The sequence below is a fragment of the Oncorhynchus gorbuscha genome, linkage group LG05 (assembly GCF_021184085.1).
Source record: "Oncorhynchus gorbuscha isolate QuinsamMale2020 ecotype Even-year linkage group LG05, OgorEven_v1.0, whole genome shotgun sequence".
Taxonomy (NCBI): Eukaryota; Metazoa; Chordata; class Actinopteri; order Salmoniformes; family Salmonidae; genus Oncorhynchus; species Oncorhynchus gorbuscha.
The window spans coordinates 64,144,365-64,164,601 of NC_060177.1; positions in this window are offsets into that span (position 1 = coordinate 64,144,365).

Genomic DNA, 20,237 nt, shown 5'->3' on the forward strand with positions numbered 1-20,237 from the left:
TGGTTAAGATAATGCCAAGAGTGTGCACAGCTGTCATTAAGGTAAAGGCTGGCTACTTTTTTAGGAATTTGTTTAATACTTTTTTTGGCTACTACATGATTCCATATGTGTTATTTCATAGTTTGATGTTTTTGCTATTATTCTACAATGTAGAAAATAGTACAAATAAAGAGAAACCCTTGAATAGGGTATGTAGGTATGTCCAAACGTTTGACTGGTACTGTATATTTGGAGTTATTTTCAATAAACACACAGTGATTTATTAGACATACATTGATATAAAAATTCAAAAGACTGCATGGGGGCTTTAATTAAAAACACAATATTATCTGAGAGCAATTACATTCCCGTGGTTTAAGTAATTTGTTAATGCATGTAACAGTGTTTGATTAATTAATGGGTGTTTGTTAGTTTATCATTCATAACATTTTTTTGTATACATTGTGTATAAATGTCTGTGTCTTTGTATTGTTCACTCAGCATTGGAGTATGGTTGTCACAGTGAACAAATTAATTATTGCAAATAGATTAACGTAAATGTGTGCAAACGAGTCCTCAATTAACAATTATATGACATTCATGTCAGCAGTATTAATGGTTAATGTGACATAGTTGGGTTTCATTTTGTATACGCTATATATACAAAAGTATGTGGACACCCCTTCAAATGAGTGGATATGGATATTTCAACCACACCCGTTGCTAACAGATGTATAAAATCGAGCACACCGCCATGCAATCTTGATAGACAAACATTGGCAGGAGAATGGCCTTACTGAAGAGCTCAGTGACTTTCAACGTGGCATCATCATAGGATGTCACCTTAACAAGTCAGTCAAATTTCTGCCCCGCTAGAGTTGCCCTGGTCAACTGTAAATGCTGTTATTGTGAAGTGGAAAGGTCTAGGAGCAACAACAGCTCAGCCACGAAGTGGTAGGCCACACAAGCTCACAGAACAGGGCCGCCAAGTGCTGAAGCGTGTAAAAAATGGTCTGTCCATGGATGCAACACCCACTACCGAGTTGCAAAACTCACTAAAGAGTTCCAAACTACATCTGGAAGAAACATAAGCACAAGAACTGTTCATCGGGAGCTTCAATAAATGGGTTCCATGGCTGAGCAGCATCGATGCAAGCATCGGCTGGAGTGGTGTAAAGCTTGCTGCTATTGGACTCTGGAGCAGTGGAAATGAGATTCTCTGGAGTGATGCTTCACCATCTGGCAGTCTGACAGACAAATTCGCTACCTGCCCTAATGCATAGTGTCAACTGTAATGTTTGTTGAAGGAGTAATACTGGTCTGGGGCTGTTTCATGGTTCGGGCTAGGCCTCTTAGTTCCAGTGAAGGGAAATCTTAATGCTATAGCATACAATGCCATTCTAGACGACCAACTCCATATTAATCTCCATGATTTTGGAATGAGATGTTCGAAGAGCAGGTGTCCACATACCTTTGGTAGTGTAAATTTAATCAATACAATTCCTGACAAACATATCCTTGGCCTTACAGTAGATTCTTCAAGTTGTGCCTTTCAGGGTTCACATGGTATTTTGTCATTGTTGGTAAGCCTCTAAACCAGGCTATGACGACTTCACCCATTGATACTAACATGCTGACTAGACCGCTCGCGCCATCGTGCGCCTGATGATTTTGTCCACTCACACCTGATCAGAACACGCAGGTTGAAATATCAAAACGAACTCTGAACCAACTACATTAATTTGGGGACAGGTCGAAAAGCCTTAAAAATGTATTGCAATTTAGCTAAATAGCTTGCTGTTGCTAGCGAATTTATCCTGGGATATAATCATTGGGTTGTTATTTGACCTGAAGTTCCTCTACTCTGACAATTAATCCACAGATAAAAGGGTTTATTTGAAAGATGAACTGAGGTCCACCTGCCCAGGGACTGCGGTTGAAAATTAGCCGGCTCGCTAAAACCGGCACTTTTACTGAAACGTTGATTAATGTGCACTGTCCCTGTAAAAATTTAATAAACTCAAATAATAAACTCAATCTCTCCTCCTTCAGGCTTCTTTTTCTTCTTTGGACTTTATATGGCGGTTGGCAATCAACTTTAAGGTGTATTACCACCACCAACTGGACTGGAATGTGAACCTCAGTTCATCTTTCAATCACCCACGTGGGTAAATGCTCCTAAAAACCAATGAGGAGATGGGAGAGGCAGAACCTGCAGTGTTTCAAGCGTCACAAATAGAACCAAGTTCCTGGTTACGCACACACTCGTTAACGCGTGCGAGCAGTGTGGGTGAAATTATTGATTAACCTGTATGTGTACATTTATATTGCAATGCTCGCACACACAACGTGAGCGGTGTGGTCAGCATGTAAGTCTTAGGCAGTCTATGGGCCAAAAGATTTAATGCACCAGGTGTTTTATGTAACACTTCCTCTTGCCAGTAGGAGATAATGAGTCTTATGTAAACACACTTGATGGAACTACAGTGGCTTGCAAAAGTATTCACCCCTGGGCATTTTTCCTATTTTCTTGCCTTTACAACCTGGAATTAAAATATATTTTTTGAGGGGTTGTATCATTTGATTTATACAACATGCCTACCACTTTGAAGATGCAAATGTTTTTATTGTAAAACAAACAAGAAACAAGACAAAAAAAATGAAAACTAGAGAGTGCATAACTGTTCACCCCCCCGAAAGTCAATACTTTGTAGAGACACCTTTTGCAGCAATTACAGCTGCAAGTCTCTTGGGGTATGTCTCTATAAGCTTGGCACATCTAGCCACTGGGATTTCTGCCCATTCTTCAAGGCAAAACTGCTCCAGCTCCTTTAAGTTGGATGGGTTCTGCTGTTGTACAGCAATCTTTAAGTCATACCACAAATTTTGAATTGAATTGCGGTCAGGCCTTTGACTAGACCATTCCAAGACATTTAAATGTTTCCCCCAAAAAACACTCAAATGTTTATTTAGCAGTATGTTTAGGGTCATTGTCCTGCTGGAAGGTGAACCTCCGTCCCAGTCTCAAATCTCTGGGAGACAGACAGGTTTCCCTCAAGAATTTCCCTGTATTTAGCGCCATCCATCATTCCTTCAATTCTGACCAGTTTCCCAGTCCCTGCCGATGAAAAACCTCCCCACCGCATGATGCTGCCACCACCATGCTTCACTGTGGGGATGGTGTTCTTGGGGTGATGAGAGGTGTTGGGTTTGCGCCAGACATTTTCCTTGATGGCCAAATAGCTCAATTTTAGTCTCATCTGACCAGAGGACCTTCTTCCATATGTTTGGAGTCTCCCACATAACTTTTGGCAAACACCAAACGTGTTATTATTTATTTATTTTTTCTTTAAGTTGTTTTTTTCTTTAATATGTTTTTTTTCTGGCCACTCTTTCGTAAAGCCCAGCTCTGTGGAGTGTATGGCTTAAAATGGTCCTATGAACAGATTCTCCAGTCTCCGCTGTGGCGCTTTGCATCTTCAGGGTTATCTTTGGTATCTTCGTTGCCTCTCTGATTAATGCCCTCTTTGCCTGGTCCGTGAGTTTTGGTGGGCGGCCCTCTCTTGGCAGGTTTGTTGTGGTGCCATATTCTTTCCATTTTTTAATAATGGATTTTATGGTGCTCCGTGGGATGTTCAAAGTTTTGGAAAGAATATGCACCAATTTTCCAATTTGACTTTTTTAGATTTTTTTGAAACAAGTAACTTCTTTCATGTCACTTCACCAATTTGGACTATTTTGTGTATGTCCATTACATGAAATCCAAATAAAAATCCATTTGAATTGCAGGTTGTAATGCAACTAAATAGGAAAAACGCCAATGGGGGATGAATACTTTTGTCTTTTCACACTCATACACATTTGTAGGCATCAGAGTGTGGTTTTGGTCCAGTGACTGTGGTCTTGTCCACACAATGGATCAGTATCATCGGGGCGACAGGTACCCCTGCGGTTAAGAGTGATGGTTGCTGGTTCGAATCCCAGAGCCGGCAAGGTGGAAAAATCTGTCGTCCTGCCCTTGAGCAAGGCAGTTAGCCCACAACAACAACTGCTCCCTGGGCACCAATGACATTGATTAAAGCATCCCCCGGCAACTCTCTGATTCAGAGGGGTTGGTTTAAAATGTGTAAGACACATTTCAGTTGAATGCATTCAGTTGTGCAACTGACCAAGTATCCCCTTCCCTGTAGCATCAAGTCGTCATCTCTATCCCTCCAGATGAGGTGTAATATAGTCCTTCTACCAGTGGAGGCTGCTGAGGGGAAGACGGCTCATAAAAATGTCTGGAACGGAGTGAATGGAATGGCATCAAACACATGGAAACCATGTATTTGATGTCATTCCACTGATTCCGCTCCAATCATTACCACAAGCCCGTTTTCCCCAATTAAGGTGCCACCAACCTCCTGTGCCTTCTACCTATCCATAGTAGGAAGATTGGAGGCACTCATAATGGAAAGTTGACTTTGTACTGAGTCAAGTTGATGTGCAGATGTCTGGTTTTGTATAGTTAAAGGCACTTCCAAATATTTAGCAGTCTGAATATATGTAGCGAAGGAAGTATTTTAGAAAACTTGAAGTGTAGTCACTCTGTGTTCCTTTGTGATGAAATCACTTTTTCATGACAGACTTATTGACTTGTTTCCAGTTCTTTACTTGTACCTGTTATGCAGGTGAATGAGGACCCAAAAGCGACTTAACAGAAAGAGTTTATTCCAGTCTTAACAAAAAACGATTAATCCTGAATTCTTTCACTGGTAATGTCCAAACAGGAATAACTGAAATCCTCTAGTCAGTAGAGGGGAACAACAGGAGATGCGACCACAGACTGCAGGTCGCTTCGGGTTGGCGCAGGCCGTAGCTGATAGAGACACCTGCTCACACGCAGCATCTGAAGAAGGCAAAAACACGACAGGACGGAACAAGGACACAGGACAGCAAACAAGGATCCGACAAGGACAGAAGCGGAAACAGAGGGAGAAATAGGGACTCTAATCAGAGGGCAAAATAGGGGACAGGTGTGAAAGAGTAAACGAGGTAGTTAGGAGAATGAGGAACAGCTGGGAGCAGGAACGGAACGAGAGAGGGAGAGAGATAGAGAGAGGGAAAGAACCTAATAAGACCAGCAGGGGGAAACGAATAGAAGAGAAAGCACAGAGACAAGACATGACAATCTATGACAAAACATGACAGTACCTGCTAGGCTTTCACAACATAAGCAGAAGTGTAGCCTGGAGACTGTGTTACCTGTCATTGCTGTGAAATCCATTTTTATTTAGAATTGATGAAGTACACCTTAAAACCATGAAGAAATGTATTCAGATGGTGTCTTTTTATATGGTTTGTTGTCATTCAAACACAGTATAACGCTTGTTTGTGACATTTAGAGCACTGTCTGGAGTTGAAAATCACGGATTTAAAGCAGATTGGTTAAATCCTTGTGCACTGTACTATTGAGATTTACTTCATGGTGCTCCTAGTGACAAGTTGCAAACTGGCAATGACCCACAGTTTTAACACATCATCAGAGACTTGTAAAGACTTACCTCATGTTTCATAAAGCCACCCCCTTATCCACAAATACCAGCTGGATCATAAGCATGCTTCAAACTCATTCTGGTAAAACATCCACATGCCATTATTATTGTACCTATTTTAAAGCCTCTCTTAAAGATGTTCATTACTAAAATGAATACAATAGATAAACATTACATTTACCAGCTGGAGAAATATGTTTTTCATCCCCTTTCTTAAGGATGTTGGAGTCAGCAGGACAATGGACTGGCATTGGGTTCACAAATAATGCACCATTTAGCAATTTTGAACTTGAGTGTGATTGAGTCCCTAGCAGTGCACAGACTGTACCTCGCTGCCTCAATCATAGAATAAAGAAAATAAAATGTGTACTGCAGCTAACAGCATTCAGATGTTCATTTTCTAAAATTATGTCACGTACAAATGAAGTGAGCTATCTCAGAAAATATTAGACATCCTCAGGAAATTTGGAGAGACTGGGGGAAAGGTGTGCTGTGTTTTGGGCATATACAGTAGTGGGACTAGTGTTGCAAAGCTACCTGTAATTTACCTAATTTACTGGAATCTTCAGTAATATTGGTAATTAACAGAGAATCTATGGCAATCTATCGTAACTTTGATGATTTATACTTCAATAACTTAAATCTATTCCTATATAGTATTCATTTAAAAAAACTTTGTTTATTGGATTTTCAACACCAGCATTTACAAAATAATTGCAGTTATAGTAATATAAAACAACACATATAACAAAGAAATATACCAACAAAGAAACAAAGACAAAAAATATATATATATTGATACAGTTGTTACAGGTCAACTAGCACAGATAATATAGTCATCCTTAACATCTGAGATGCCGTGTATACACATACCAGGTCTCTTACATCACCAATATATAAATATACATCACTCTGGAACTGCAGGGAAATATAGTCATAAGAAGGGAGCCCACATAGCACAGAATTTGTCTATAGACCCATTGAGTGTGTGTTGAATATTTTCTAACTTTATGCAATTCAAAACAGATTTAATCCAAAGAGCATGAGAAGGGGGTACAGAGGATTTAATCCAAAGAGCATGAGAAGGGGGTGCAGAGGATTTAATCCAAAGAGCATGAGAAGGGGGTGCAGAGGATTTAATCCAAAGAGCATGAGAAGGGGGTGCAGAGGATTTAATCCAAAGAGCATGAGAAGGGGGTACAGAGGATTTAATCCAAAGAGCATGAGAAGGGGGTGCAGAGGATTTAATCCAAAGAGCATGAGAAGGGGGTACAGAGGATTTAATCCAAAGAGCATGAGAAGGGGGTGCAGAGGATTTCATCTCAGTAAAATGAATCGTCTTGCTAACAAAGTGACAACAAGTGCCTTATTCATTTTGGCCTTATATGGTCAGTTGTAATGTGGGTAAGGAAACCCCAAATAATGCAGTAAAAGGGTCTGGTTCGATCTGTGTGCCGCTTAATTCTGAGAGTGTGTTAAAGATGTCTTCCCAGAAACCAACCAGAGATGGGCAACACCAAAACATGTGTACATGATTAGCAGGAGACTGGTTACATCGTACACAATTAGTGTTCACATCCTTGTAAATTTTGTGAAGTCTTGCTTTGGTCCAGTGAGCCCTATGAATGAGTTTGCATTGAATGAGATCGTGCCGAGGAACAAATAGAAGAGGTATGTATAATCCTTTAAAGTACTCCTTCCCATGGTTCATGAGATATTTCCTCACCCAGTTCCTCCTCCCATGAGGATTTAATATTGTTTAATGAGGTGGTTTGTAGTGAGAAAATGTTATTATAGATTATTGACATGGTGCCTTTCAGAGTAGGAAGTGGGATAAGAAATGTGTCAAACTGTCTTTCACCAGGAAGGGTGGAGGGGGGGGGGATCTGGGATCTATGCAGCGGACATATCTCCGGATTTGTAAGAACCTAAAGAAATTATGTCTGGGGAGACCAAATTTAGCTGATAATTGTTAAAACGTACTAAATGTATTGTTAATATAGAGATCTTTAAATCTTTTAACACTAAGATTAGACCATGTTAAGAAAGCACCATCAACCATAGATGGGGGAAAAGCTGGCTTTGAGGCCAACAGAGTGAAAGAAGAGGTTGTCTGAAACCCAAAGTGGGATCTAAATTGATTCCAGATCTTCAATGTTGTTTTGACACATATATTTTTGGTAAAGGAGGAGGGCCTGCAACGGAGGAGTGAGCGAGGGAAGACAATGATGCTGGTATAGATGAGGCGGCCTCCATCTCTAGCCAAATTGGGGGTGGGAATATATCTCTGCTCTGCAACCAGTACTGAATTATCCTAAGGTTAGCGGCTCAATAACAGAATCTGAAATCCGGTCGTGCTAGACCTCCGTCTGGTTTGGGCCTCTGCAAATGCTGCTTTTGGCTTTTTGTCCCATACGAAAGGTCCAATTACGCCGTCAATCTTTTTGAAAAACGTATTGGGAAGAAAAATCGGTAGGCACAGGTAGAGATATAAAAAATGAGGGAGAATTCATTTTTATATAATTCATTATTGCAACTAAGGAGAGGTGTAGCAAAGTCCAGCGTTCCAAATCGTCATTAGTATGGGTTAAAAGAGGAGCAAAATTGTCCTGAAAAAAGGTTTTCAAATCTGATTGTGATGTTCACCCCGAGATAAATAAAACTACTGTTAAATGGCAAATTATGTAAAGTGAATTTTTTTGCAGCATCAATTCCCTTTTGCTGAGATTCAGTTTATACCTCACCAAAGGATGTGAAAGTGGCATGGGCAGCAGGAACAGAAACAGAAAGGTTGGATGTGTATAATAATAAATCATCTGCGTATGAAGACAGTTTGTGTTCGTGTCCGTATCTGACTATACCTTTGATAAGTGGGTTGGAGCGAAGTGCTATTGCAAGGGGTTCTATGGCGAGGGCAAACAGTAAGGGACTTAAAGAGCAACCCTGGCATGTCGATTGTTGCAAAGGGAAGCAAACTGATTTAGTGTTATTAGTCCTGACAGAGGCTTGAGGGGATGAGTACAGAAGTCATACAAGTAATGAATTTGGAGCCAAAGCCTATTTTTTTTAGTGTAAAAAAAGGTATTTACATTCCACCCGGGCCAAACGCTTTCTCTGCATCCAGGGATAAAATGGCTTCAAAGGCATTGGTGACAGAGGGATTATGTATATATGATAAAATAATTGTTGAAGATTGAAGAATGAGTGTCTATTTTTAATAAATCCTGTTTGATTCGGAATGATGATCGATGGGAGGACTGTTTCCAGACGCGTTGCCAGAAGTTTGGCTATAATTTTATAGTCGACATTTAGCAGGCTAATTGGATGATATGATACATAGTCAAGAGGGTGTTTGTTTTTTTAAAGAATAAGACAAATGGTTGCCTGTGGGAGAGTCTGTGGGAGAGCACCATTTACAAATGCTTCATTGTACATTTCAATTAGAATAGGGGCTATTTTGGAGAGAAGCTTCTCCCGGATTGAAGGGATTTGACAGCATTAGACAATTATTCAGCAGTGATTGGCTGCTCAAATATTTTTACCAAATCCCGGCTGACAGAAGGCAAAACAAGTGAGTGGAAGAAATAATCCAATTCCAATTTATCCGCTTTACTTTCAGAAGTATATAAAGACTGGTAAAATATCTTGAACTCATCACTGATCTCCCCCTAGGGTCTAATGATATCCCAAACGATGTACACATTTTAGGAATCTGGTGTGATGATGATAGTTGATGTAACTTGTGAGCTAATAATTTACTGGCTTCATCTCCTTGTTCGTAGTAAGTGCTTCTAGACTTGACAAGCAGTTCAGTAACCTGGTCTGTTAATAATGTGTCAAATTCTGCTTGCAAAGTTAAACGCTCTTTATAAATATCTGGAGATGGTGAAACGGCATAAATGTGATGTAATTGGGCAATACAGCGTGTTAACATAAATAACCTATATTTTTCAGTTTCTTCTCATGTGCTGTGTAGGAAATAATTTCACCTCTGATATAAGCTGTCAAAGTTTCCCAGAGAGTAGACGCAGAAATGTTTGGGGTTCAATTTGTACTCATGAAAAAGTTGATTTGACCCAAAACAAAATTGACAGTGTTCATTACTGAGCAGTTGAGTCTTTAGCTGCCATAGGCAGGTTGACAACCGTTTGAAAGACCACTTCCATAATAACAGGGGCATGGTCAGATACAACAATTGGATTATATGAACTTGAAGATATGGAATGGAGAAGTCTGTCATCTACAAGGAAGTAGTCTGTGTGTGTAAAAGTGTGGTGAACCGATGAGATTTAAAAAAAAATACTTTTCCAGATGGATTAAACATTCCCTAAGGGTCTGAAACTGCAAATTCTCTAGCTGAGGTTGACAAGGTAGTAGGTTTAGTGGAGGATCGATACAAATCTGGGTCTAACCAACAGTTAGTCACCACCTAAGATCAACATATGGGGGGGACATATCGGGGAGTGTAGAGAAAACCAATTTGAAAAAAAAATCACCATTGTCCCAATTATATGTTAACAAAAAGTACATTCGTATTGAGCAGCCTACCACGAACAATTAGGTATCTACCATGGGGACCTGCGATCACATTAGAACATGTAAAAGGTACCGATCTGTGAAGACAAATAGCCACCCCTCTTGCCTTACTCTGAAATGAGGAATGGAACACCTGACCCACCCATCTGCACCTAAGACTTGAGTGTTGTGATACCTTCAGATGAGTTTATTGGAGAAAGATGATGTGAGCTTCCAATTGATGAAGGTGATGGAGCCCCTTACTACGTTTAACTGGGTTATTGATGCCCCTGAAATTCCAATTAAGAAAATTAAAACCATTCCCTCCTGCTGGGTGGACTTCACTAGGCTGAGTCATGTCTTAAGAGAGAGAGAGGACATGTAAAGGACAAGGTACAATGTAAACTAAATATCTTAGTTGACCCTAATAGAGCAAATTTAAAAAACAAAGACAAGCAACAAAGCGCAAAAAAACATATACAAACTATATACAAATAAAGAGGGAAAAACCACTTCCCTCACGACCTCCCTTGCCGAAGCATCTCCCCAACTGAGATTCAAGCAAAACCCTAAATACATTTTTTTTGAGTAAAGCATGATAACTCTCCTTGCTATCTGAGATTTGTGACTAATTAACAAGAGTAAACCAGCCATGCATAGAGTCTAAGGAAAACTAACCTCGGTTAAGAGAGATTTAAGAGCAATAAAAGTGGAAAAACTGCAACTGAACCATGAAAACAGCCAGATATTGGCATTTGAGGCGGCTTAAGAAGAAAGTAAAATAGTAATGATACAAATAAAAAGCAGTAAAATGAGTGGAATAAAGAATATATATATATATATGCATATCTGCATTGTATCACATTATAGTGAGGAGTCAATTGTATACTCACCAACATGGGTTGGTAATGAAAAGAAAAAAATAACGACATTCAAGTGTCAATGAACCCAGAAAGGTTGGCTACGCTAGCCAACCAGTCTGCCAGCTGGCCTGCTAACAAGACCAGCTAACCAACCATTTGTTCCACACCATACGGTACAACAGACGCTTTCACGTTCTTGTTGATGAAATCGGCTGCTAGAGCCGGGTCCTCGAATCTGTAGTGGAGCCGTCCGGTAAAATCAGTCTCAGAAGGGTAGGGTAGATGAGGCTGAACTTCCTGCCCAGGCAGGCGCATAGCTGGTGCTTCACAGCTCCGAAGCTATGCCCGCTTCTTAGCCACAGCCGTGGTGTAGTCCGCAAATATCAAGAGTCTTGTAGAGGAGAGGAGATGCGGATATGAAAGAAATGCACCCTGATGACAAATGGTCACGAGGGTTCTCCATCCCGGGGTCGGCAATGCAGGGTGCAGTGGACCTGGTCTAGCAGTGGCTTCTCCTCCAGGCCAAGCAGCTCCTGAAGCAGCTGGGCCATGAACTCTGTCGGTCTTGGGCCCTCCACTCCCTCCGGTATTCCCAGAAGACAAATGTTGTTCCTCCGCATTCTACTTTCCATCTATTGTCGAGGTATGCGACCCTAGTTGCTAATGAGCCAACGTTAGCCTCTAACTCGCTAATGCGAGTGCTGTGGTCTGTAGCACCGCGCTCGAGCTCCGATAAGGCCTTTCCGTGTGCGTCGAGCTTATTCTGTATATTCTCATTAGATTTTTAAGCTTGTCTTTGACCATTGATATTTCTGACCTGAGATTGGTAGAGAGGGTGCCCATCATGGATTGTAGCAGCTACACAGTCAGTGTTCCCGTGGGGCCGAGAGTTAGCCATAGCATCCGGTGGCGGGGGTAAATCAGGTTAGGGCACGGGCTTGCTGTGGCCTGCTCTTGCAGACTCCGTTTTTGGCCGAATAGACAACATTACAAACTTACATTTCTCAGACTTGATATGAATTGTTTAGGGGTCTCCTCAGACCTCGAGCCCCCCTGTACCTTTGGAACTCGGAAGTGTTGTGTCTTTACTAACATTAACTGAAGACTGATAGTTTTTATCAACGATTCTCTGCAATTAGTTAATACGCGATTAGACTGATTAATCATGTAACCATAATTACTAGGAAGTCGGGGCACCAAGGAAAAATATTCAGATTACAAAGTATTAATTTCCTAAAATAACTTTTCAGATATTTTCATATCTGATCCATAGTCTTCTGATTAATTAATTATTTACTTTACCTCATGTTAGTCTCATTCCAAACGTCGTAAATTGTTGGTTATCTGCTCCAACTCAGTCTTCACTATGAGTCATCCATACATCAATTGTCTTAAACCATTTATTTATTACTAACTAAGTAATTCACAGAACTGCATAAACAAACATTAAATATGGTAAATGTGGTTACATGAAATGAGAATGTGCCCTAATGGGCTGAACCGGCATGGCAGCTTGTTAGACAAAAGGAGAAGTGGGGGTCGACTAAGAAGTCACTACATAGTGATAATTATAACAATTGAAATGCTAATGCTTTGCACATGAACACTCACTCATTCGGGAACAACTGCAATCAATATATATATTTACGCTCAGTGTGTCATCTTGATTGCTGGTGAAAAGTTCATTTCTTTTGTAGAATTGTCCATCTCTCTCCCTCTCTCTCACTGTCGTGGTTATAATGGATAGTTCAGAGTGACATTCATTCATTTCATTATAGAATGGATGTTTCGGCGGTTGTCGTTCTTCGCGTTCAATGATACCGAATTCCTAGCTGCAGATTAGTAATTAATATCAAAGACTTGTTCTTATTCTGTCGGTATCGATAGTCTAAGAGTTTAACCACGTGGTATGGTTAAAAGATTCAGCAATGGTCTACAACCTTTGTCTCCCCTAATGGAAAAAAACATGGTCTGCAACCTTTAACCTTTAAACTCGGTCTGCTGATCGAAAACCCGAGTGGGGGTTTTATTCAGAAGGGCTGAAAAAGGGCTGTCCCAGGAGGCCTGACCCTAACTGGGCTCAGATTTAGTTCAAATCAAAAGGGAATTGTATTTTTCTTCATTAAACAGTCCAAAATCCTATTACACAATTATACAAACAGTATCATACTCACTCATTACTCACTCATTCAACCTCATATCTGAGGCTATTATATAAACAGCGTTATGGTAATGTGGCCACACCGTCTCCCATGAGCTTCCCCAAGTTGTGACAAACGGACCAGTTCGTAGCTGGATTCTTCACCAATCTTTTATACTTTCTTCGGAACATGAAATTTGTTCGTACCTCAAGTTCTGTGAGGTGGAAGGATTTCCTTTGTTCTCCATGAAAATCTACTCTCTCTATACTGTGTGTCCATAAGGAGATCCTCAGGAATTCCGACCTCTCTGACCACAACAACCTAGTTGAAGGAGGCAAGGGGGAGGCAGGGAGAGGGGGATGGGGCTTGCTATAAGAAAAGAGGCCAACATCATGACAGTAGTGAGTGTTGCAACCGAGGACAGACGATTTTCAGCACTCGGCGGTTCCGTTCTGTGAGCTTGTGTGGCCTACCACTTTGCGCCTGAGATGTTGTTGCTCCTAGACGTTTCCACACTAACAGCACTTACAGTTGATGGGCAGCTTTAGCATGGCAGAAATTTAACGACCTGACTTGGAAAGGTGGCATCCTATGACGGTGCCACATTGAAAGTCACTGAGCTCAGTAAGGCCATTCTACTGCCAATTTTTGTCTATGGAGATTGCATGGCTGTATCCTTGATTTTAGCAAAGGGTGTGGCTGAAATAGCCGAATCCACTACTTTGAAGGGGTGTCCACAAATCAAATTGTATTGGTCACATACACATGTTTAGCAGATGTTATTACGGGTGTAGCGAAATTATTGTTTATAGCTCCAGCAGTGCAGTAGTATCTAACAAGTAATATGTAACATTTTCACAACAATAGACACAAATCTAAAGTGAAGCAATGGAATTAAGAATATATCAATATTTGGACGAGGGGCATAGACTAAAATACAGTAGAATGGAATACAGTAGAATACAGTAAAATACAGTAGAATGGAATAGAATACGTACATATGATATGAGTAATGTAAAATATGTAAACATTACTAAAGTGACTGGTGTTGCATTATTCAATTGGCCAGTGATTTCAAGTCTATGTATATAGGGCAGCAGCCTCTAAAGTGCTAGTGATTGCTATTTAACAGTCTAATGGCCTTGAGATAGAAGCTGTTTTTCTGTGTCTCTGTCTCAGCTTTGATACACCTTTACTGACCTCGCCTTCTGGATGATAGTGGGGTGAACAGGCAGTGGCTCGGGTGGTTGTTGTCCTTGATTATCTTTTTGGCCTTCCTATGACATCGGGTGCTGTAGGTGTCCTGGAGGGTAGTTAGTTTTTCCCAGGTGATGCATTGGGCAGACCGCACCACCCTCTGGAGAATCTTGCGGTTGCGGGAGGTGCAGTTGCCATACCAAAAGGTGATACAGCCTGACTGGATCCTCTCAAATGTGCATCTGTAAACTTTTGTAAAGGTTTTAGGTGTCAAGCCAAAATTATTCAGCCTCCTGAGGTTGAAGAGGCACTGTTACACATATCTAGTGTACTTTTACAAAATAAGACATTGTTATTATCCTTTTTCCGTGCAATGGGACCCTCAATGCTCCATCTGTGACTACTGATGATATCACCTGCAAACTCAAGTTTCTGTCCCAAAAAAGGTCAAGGCAATTTCTTAATGGTTCCACTCTTAGTTAGTATGTGCGCACTGAAATAATACAGAGAGGACTCTGAAAACAGAAAGAGCCTACTGTGGTCCGACACAACCCACTGTTGTAGTATTGCACTAAATGGTGGGAGATCCTTAATAAGGCTTCTCTGGACCTGTCCTTGTCATTGACCTCACACAGAAGGAACGTACTGGTACCCAGACAGAAACCTAAAACTTCCTCCCTATCTAAACAGATCCGTTTTAGATGCGACATTCAAACCTTTGAATCTAGTGTATAAGAATTGCCCTCAATCTGATGCAGATCATTATTTTTTGATCTCTCTACTTGGTTGACCAAACTTTACCATCGCTACCAGACCAGGGGCTCAAAAAACACAGGAGGAGAAGGAGAAGAGGCAAGGCCACCACGCAGACACAACCGGCGTGGTGCGAACAGGGTCCTGACCCACTACTAGTCAACCTATCTGCTTATAGTCTCTTCATCTTCACTGAGAGTATGTTTAGCAAGGGACTTTCCTTTGTCCCTACACAGAGAACCAACACCTTACTAACCAAGGTAGAACTTTTCAAGTGTTTTTTATTCCATTAAGCTGAATTACCTCTTGAGGTCTGAAATGCTAATGACGTTAACCATCCAGTATTCAGATCAAAGAGCACATTCGACCACCCTGTAAATAACTTGGCTATTGATATGTTTTGCCAACTTGTGGAGAGAGATGTTGTTACATTATTTGTTGCTAATGGAAATACAAAATAAGTTTCCAACTGCAGCAAGATACAAAGGGAGATGCTTCATTCCAGCTCTAAAAATCCCAACCTTATCTTCAAGGGCTGTGATAAAGGAGGTGGATTGGCAATCATTAATAGATCTTATTATGATGGAGAAATCCATAGACAAATGTTTGTCACTTACTCTTACCGCAAACTCAAAGGTGACCCTACCTGTGTGTATAAAACCAACATTCATTTTTTTTTTCAGCAGAGCTCATGAGGCAGGCTATCTGACTGACAGGGAGTGGGGTTACCTCACCAACAAGCAGCCTACCACGGCCATTATAAATATTTGACCAAAACCACAAAAGGATTACCAGGAGTTTCCCCCTGGACATCCAATTGTGGCGATTAATGACTTTCTATCCGAACATTTGTCTAATTTAATTGATTTCCACATCATCTACCTAAGAAACACAGGTCATTTCATCAATCAGTTATCTGAACTAAAGCTGAACAAGGATGATAGGGCTTGATTCTGTTGTTTGATTCTATTGATTCTATTGTTTGATTGTTTGATTCTATTAACTTCAGTTTGGAAAGGGACCCTGCCAAGATACATTTTCAAGACACGTGCAATTTTTGACAATTCGTTTCACACTACCCTCTATGTCAAACCTACGGATAAAAACAGCCTCCTTCACGCATCAAGCTACCACTCTGGCTCTTTGAAGAGGGCCTTGCAATACAACCAATTCTTACACATCAGACACATCTGCACTTGAAATTAGGATTTTATCATGGAAGCAAATAAATAGTTATTGGATTTCCATCACAGAGGTTTACTCCACAGCAGGTCCGGGCTATGGACCAATGTGACACATTACAAGGCAAATGCAATAAGAAAAACAGTAATACATTTCTGTGGTGTACTGTACCTCATACACTCCTTACATTAAAAACATGATCAGACAACACTAGCATGTATTGCAAACTGCGGGCCTGATGTGTTTCATGATCTTCACATGTTCACTCATTCTAGGTCCCGCAGCCTAATGCCGTGATCACAAAGACAGCATAATTGCATCAATGCTGCATGACATTTTGCGCAGCTATGCAACTATACTGAATGCAGGTATTTACACACATGTGTAGATACCTCAAAAGTATCCTCAAAGCCGTGTCATTTTGACACAACTGCTGACAGCTACAGGGACATAAACACAAAAAATTCTGCTTGGTGACACGTGTCCACGATAATAGGATTGCCAGTTCAGTTTAGTAATGAAGTTGTAGATGTGGCTAGCTCTCTAGCTTGCTAACCTAGCCAATGAAGTGTGTGTGTGTTTGAGACAAATATATAGTAATATAAATGATGGTAGAAACTACCCCTGATCATTTGGTCAGATAACTGTGTGTGTGTGTGTCTGTGTGTACTGTAGGTGAACATTCCCTCCATTCTGAGGTCCTGAGCACTCTGGAGCAGGTTTTCATGAAGGATATCTCTGTACTTTTCTCTGTTCATCTCGTCTCCCAGCTCCAAGCAGGCAATCATGTTCCTTTCACTGAGGAGTGGCATCCGTCTGGCCACTCTGCCTTAAAGGCCTGATTGGTGGAGTGCTGCAGAGATGGTTGTCCTTCTGGATGGTTCTCCCATCTCCACAGAGGAATTCTGGAGCTCTGTCAGTGACCATCGAGTTCTTGGTCACCTCCCTGATCAAGGACCTTCTCCCCCGATTTAACAGTTTGGCAGGGCGGCCAGCTCTAGGAAGTGTCTTGGTGGTTCTAAACTTCTTCCATTTAAGAGTGATGGAGGCCACTGTATTCTTGGGGAACTTCATTGCTGCAGACATCTTTTGGTATCCTTCCCCAGATCTGTGCCTGGACACAATCCTGTCTCGGAACTCTATGGACAGTTCCTTCAACCTCATGGCTTGGTTTTTTCTTTGACATGCACTGTCAACTGTGGGACCTTATATAGATGATGTGTGTGCCTTTCCAAATCATGTCCAATCAATTGAATTTACCACAGGCAATCAAGTTGTAGAAACAGCTCAAGGATGATCAATGGAAACAGGATGCACCTGAGCTCAATTTCGAGTCTCATAGTAAAATGCCTGAATACTTACGTAAATAAGGTATTTCTGTTTTTTATTTTTAATACATTTGCAAAAATGTCTAAAAACCTGTTTTCACTTTGTCATGATGGGATATTGTTTGTAGACTGATAAGGAAAATGTTTTATTTAATCCATTTTAGATTAAGGCTGTAACATAACAAAATGTGGAAAATGGAAAGTGGTCTGAATACTTTCTGAATGCACTGTACAAAGGAATAATATGAGGCAAGTTTATAGCTGTTGTTTCTGGATTAGAGAATACCCTGAAACAACAATTTGCTGTCTAAATATTTGCCTATCATATTTTTTAATCTGAAATACAAATTCCATGAGTAAACAGCAAGAGTTCCCAACTTTACTGCACTGCTCCAATATTTATGCCACTAACTACACTATACAAGCAGTATTTGTTAACACAAATCTCACCTTCTATGGTGTTATAATATGTAATGTGTGTATGTGTTGTTTTTCTTTTCCATTCCAGAGATGGAGTCAAATTAGCCAACCAGCTCACAGGAAGGACAAGAGGAGAGGAGTTGTCTGGTTTATGTTTTGATCACCCTCCCTTTCCTTTCACACATGAGTCAATTCCATTTCAATTCATAAAGTAAATTGTTACTAAATTCTTAGGATAGCATTCATTATTAATGTTACATAGATTTCTGAATTGACTGAATTAAAACACACACACCTGAGAATTCATTCCATCGACTGGTCCATGACGTCCAAGGGCCATTTGTTTGTTTAGCTGTGTTATGGCTACACATTCTTAATTTTTTTTCAGAGACAGAGACACACAGGCACACTGCTCTTCTCCTCGAGGCACCTCACATTTTCAGTGCCCTTCCCTTTTATCTCCCTCTGCCTGAGGTAGCTGTTGAGATGAATGGTGGTGGCTAACCATAGGGATGGAGCAGATGCAGGTAGAGGGTAGAAGGCAGGCAGACTGGTGATGGGGTGTGTTGACTGTCTAGATTCTTCTTTGGAGAGAGAGTAATACCAACTGTATTTCCTTGACAACCTCATGTCCTCTCTCTCTTTGCCTCCTTCTCAAAGACCATTGGAGGAAGGCTTAGAGAGAGGGAATGTCAGGTTCATTCATACTGACCTCCTCCAATGGGTTTTGAACCGGGAGGTGAGGAGAGAGGACCCGAGGAATCAAGGAAATGCAACTGAGATTTTCTAAATTACCTTAATTAAGATTTTCCAACTTACCTTACCTTAAGGTAACTTACCTTAAACCTTATGTCCTTGTTAGTAGGCTTTTTGAGTATAAAATGGATGGAATTCATAACGTAAATACTTAGGATAGCAATCATTATTACTTGTACATAGATTGCATGAAAATGGACTGAATTAAAACTCACACACTGGAGAATTCAGATACTCTTGTTATTTTACGAAACTAAAGGTGAAATTTGTGTTGACCTAAATGTTGGCTACACATGAACTTTTAGTTTTTTCAGACACACACTCCTCCTCCACTCCTCTCTGCACCTCAGATCTCCAGTGCCCAACCCACTCTCTCTTTATGGCCATGTCTGAAGTCCCCTACTATGTCTAGGCTGCATATGAGTAGTCCCTGTATCTGCCTGCAGTTGTGTCAAAAATACACTCTTGTTGTTCTCTTACAGATTACATGGATTTAGCTACACATACAGTTTTGTGTTTTTACACGCACATAAATGCAGACACACACCTCTTTCAATACTTGATTTATTTTTTTGTAACATTTTCACAACACACATATCTGTCACGTTCTTTCCTGTACTTGAATACTTATTCAATGAAAACAAATTTCATAGTCAGTTGTTTCATTTGTTTATTAGTATCTAATATATATCTCCTTATTTCCTTTCTACACCTTTGCAGATCTATTGGTATGGACCCTAGGTTACCCTTTCCCATTGTTATAATACTAACTGTATGTCGTATAAAACTATGCATTTTGGAGGGAAATTATATTATAGGCTGTCATAATTCTTTGTAGATGTCATCGAATAAATAATATGTATGCTGCTTGGCAAATAAATGAATAAAATATTGAATTTTATTATGTAATCCCACTGTTTTCTTTACTGGATATGTGTGCAACAAAAGTTCAACATTCACATTTTGCTACATTCTGTCAAGTCTATCTATACAAATTGATGCATGCATTCGATAAATCCAGCATATGCACCTCACAAAACGCACTGCAACTGCCTCTGCAACGCTACGCTGCAAGGCAAACACAGCATTCCATTGGAAATGAATGTACATCTGGTGTACCAAAACACAATGCCACAGTTGGTGTGTTTGAGGTGTAAATGACTCGATCACACCAACAGTATAATTACATTTTGGTACACAGAAGTACGTTGATTTCCAACGGAATGCTGCCTTTGCCCTGCAACGTTGCGTTGAGCAAAATAGTACGCATCATCTGGATATGTGTGAAAGAAAAGTTCAACATTCACCTTCTGCTACCATTTCTGTCAAACCGTCTACGCATACAGTTTGACGCATACTTCGATAAATCCAGCATATGCACCACACAGAACGTACTGCAACGTACTGCAACTGCCTCTGCAATGCAATGCTGCAAGGCAAACAGCGTTCCATTGGAAATGAATGTACTTCTGGTGTATCAAAATTCAATAATGCTGTTGGTGTGACCGAGGCATAAGGGACATGCTGGTGAGTGCAGGCACTTATGACACATCAAAATAAGGAACA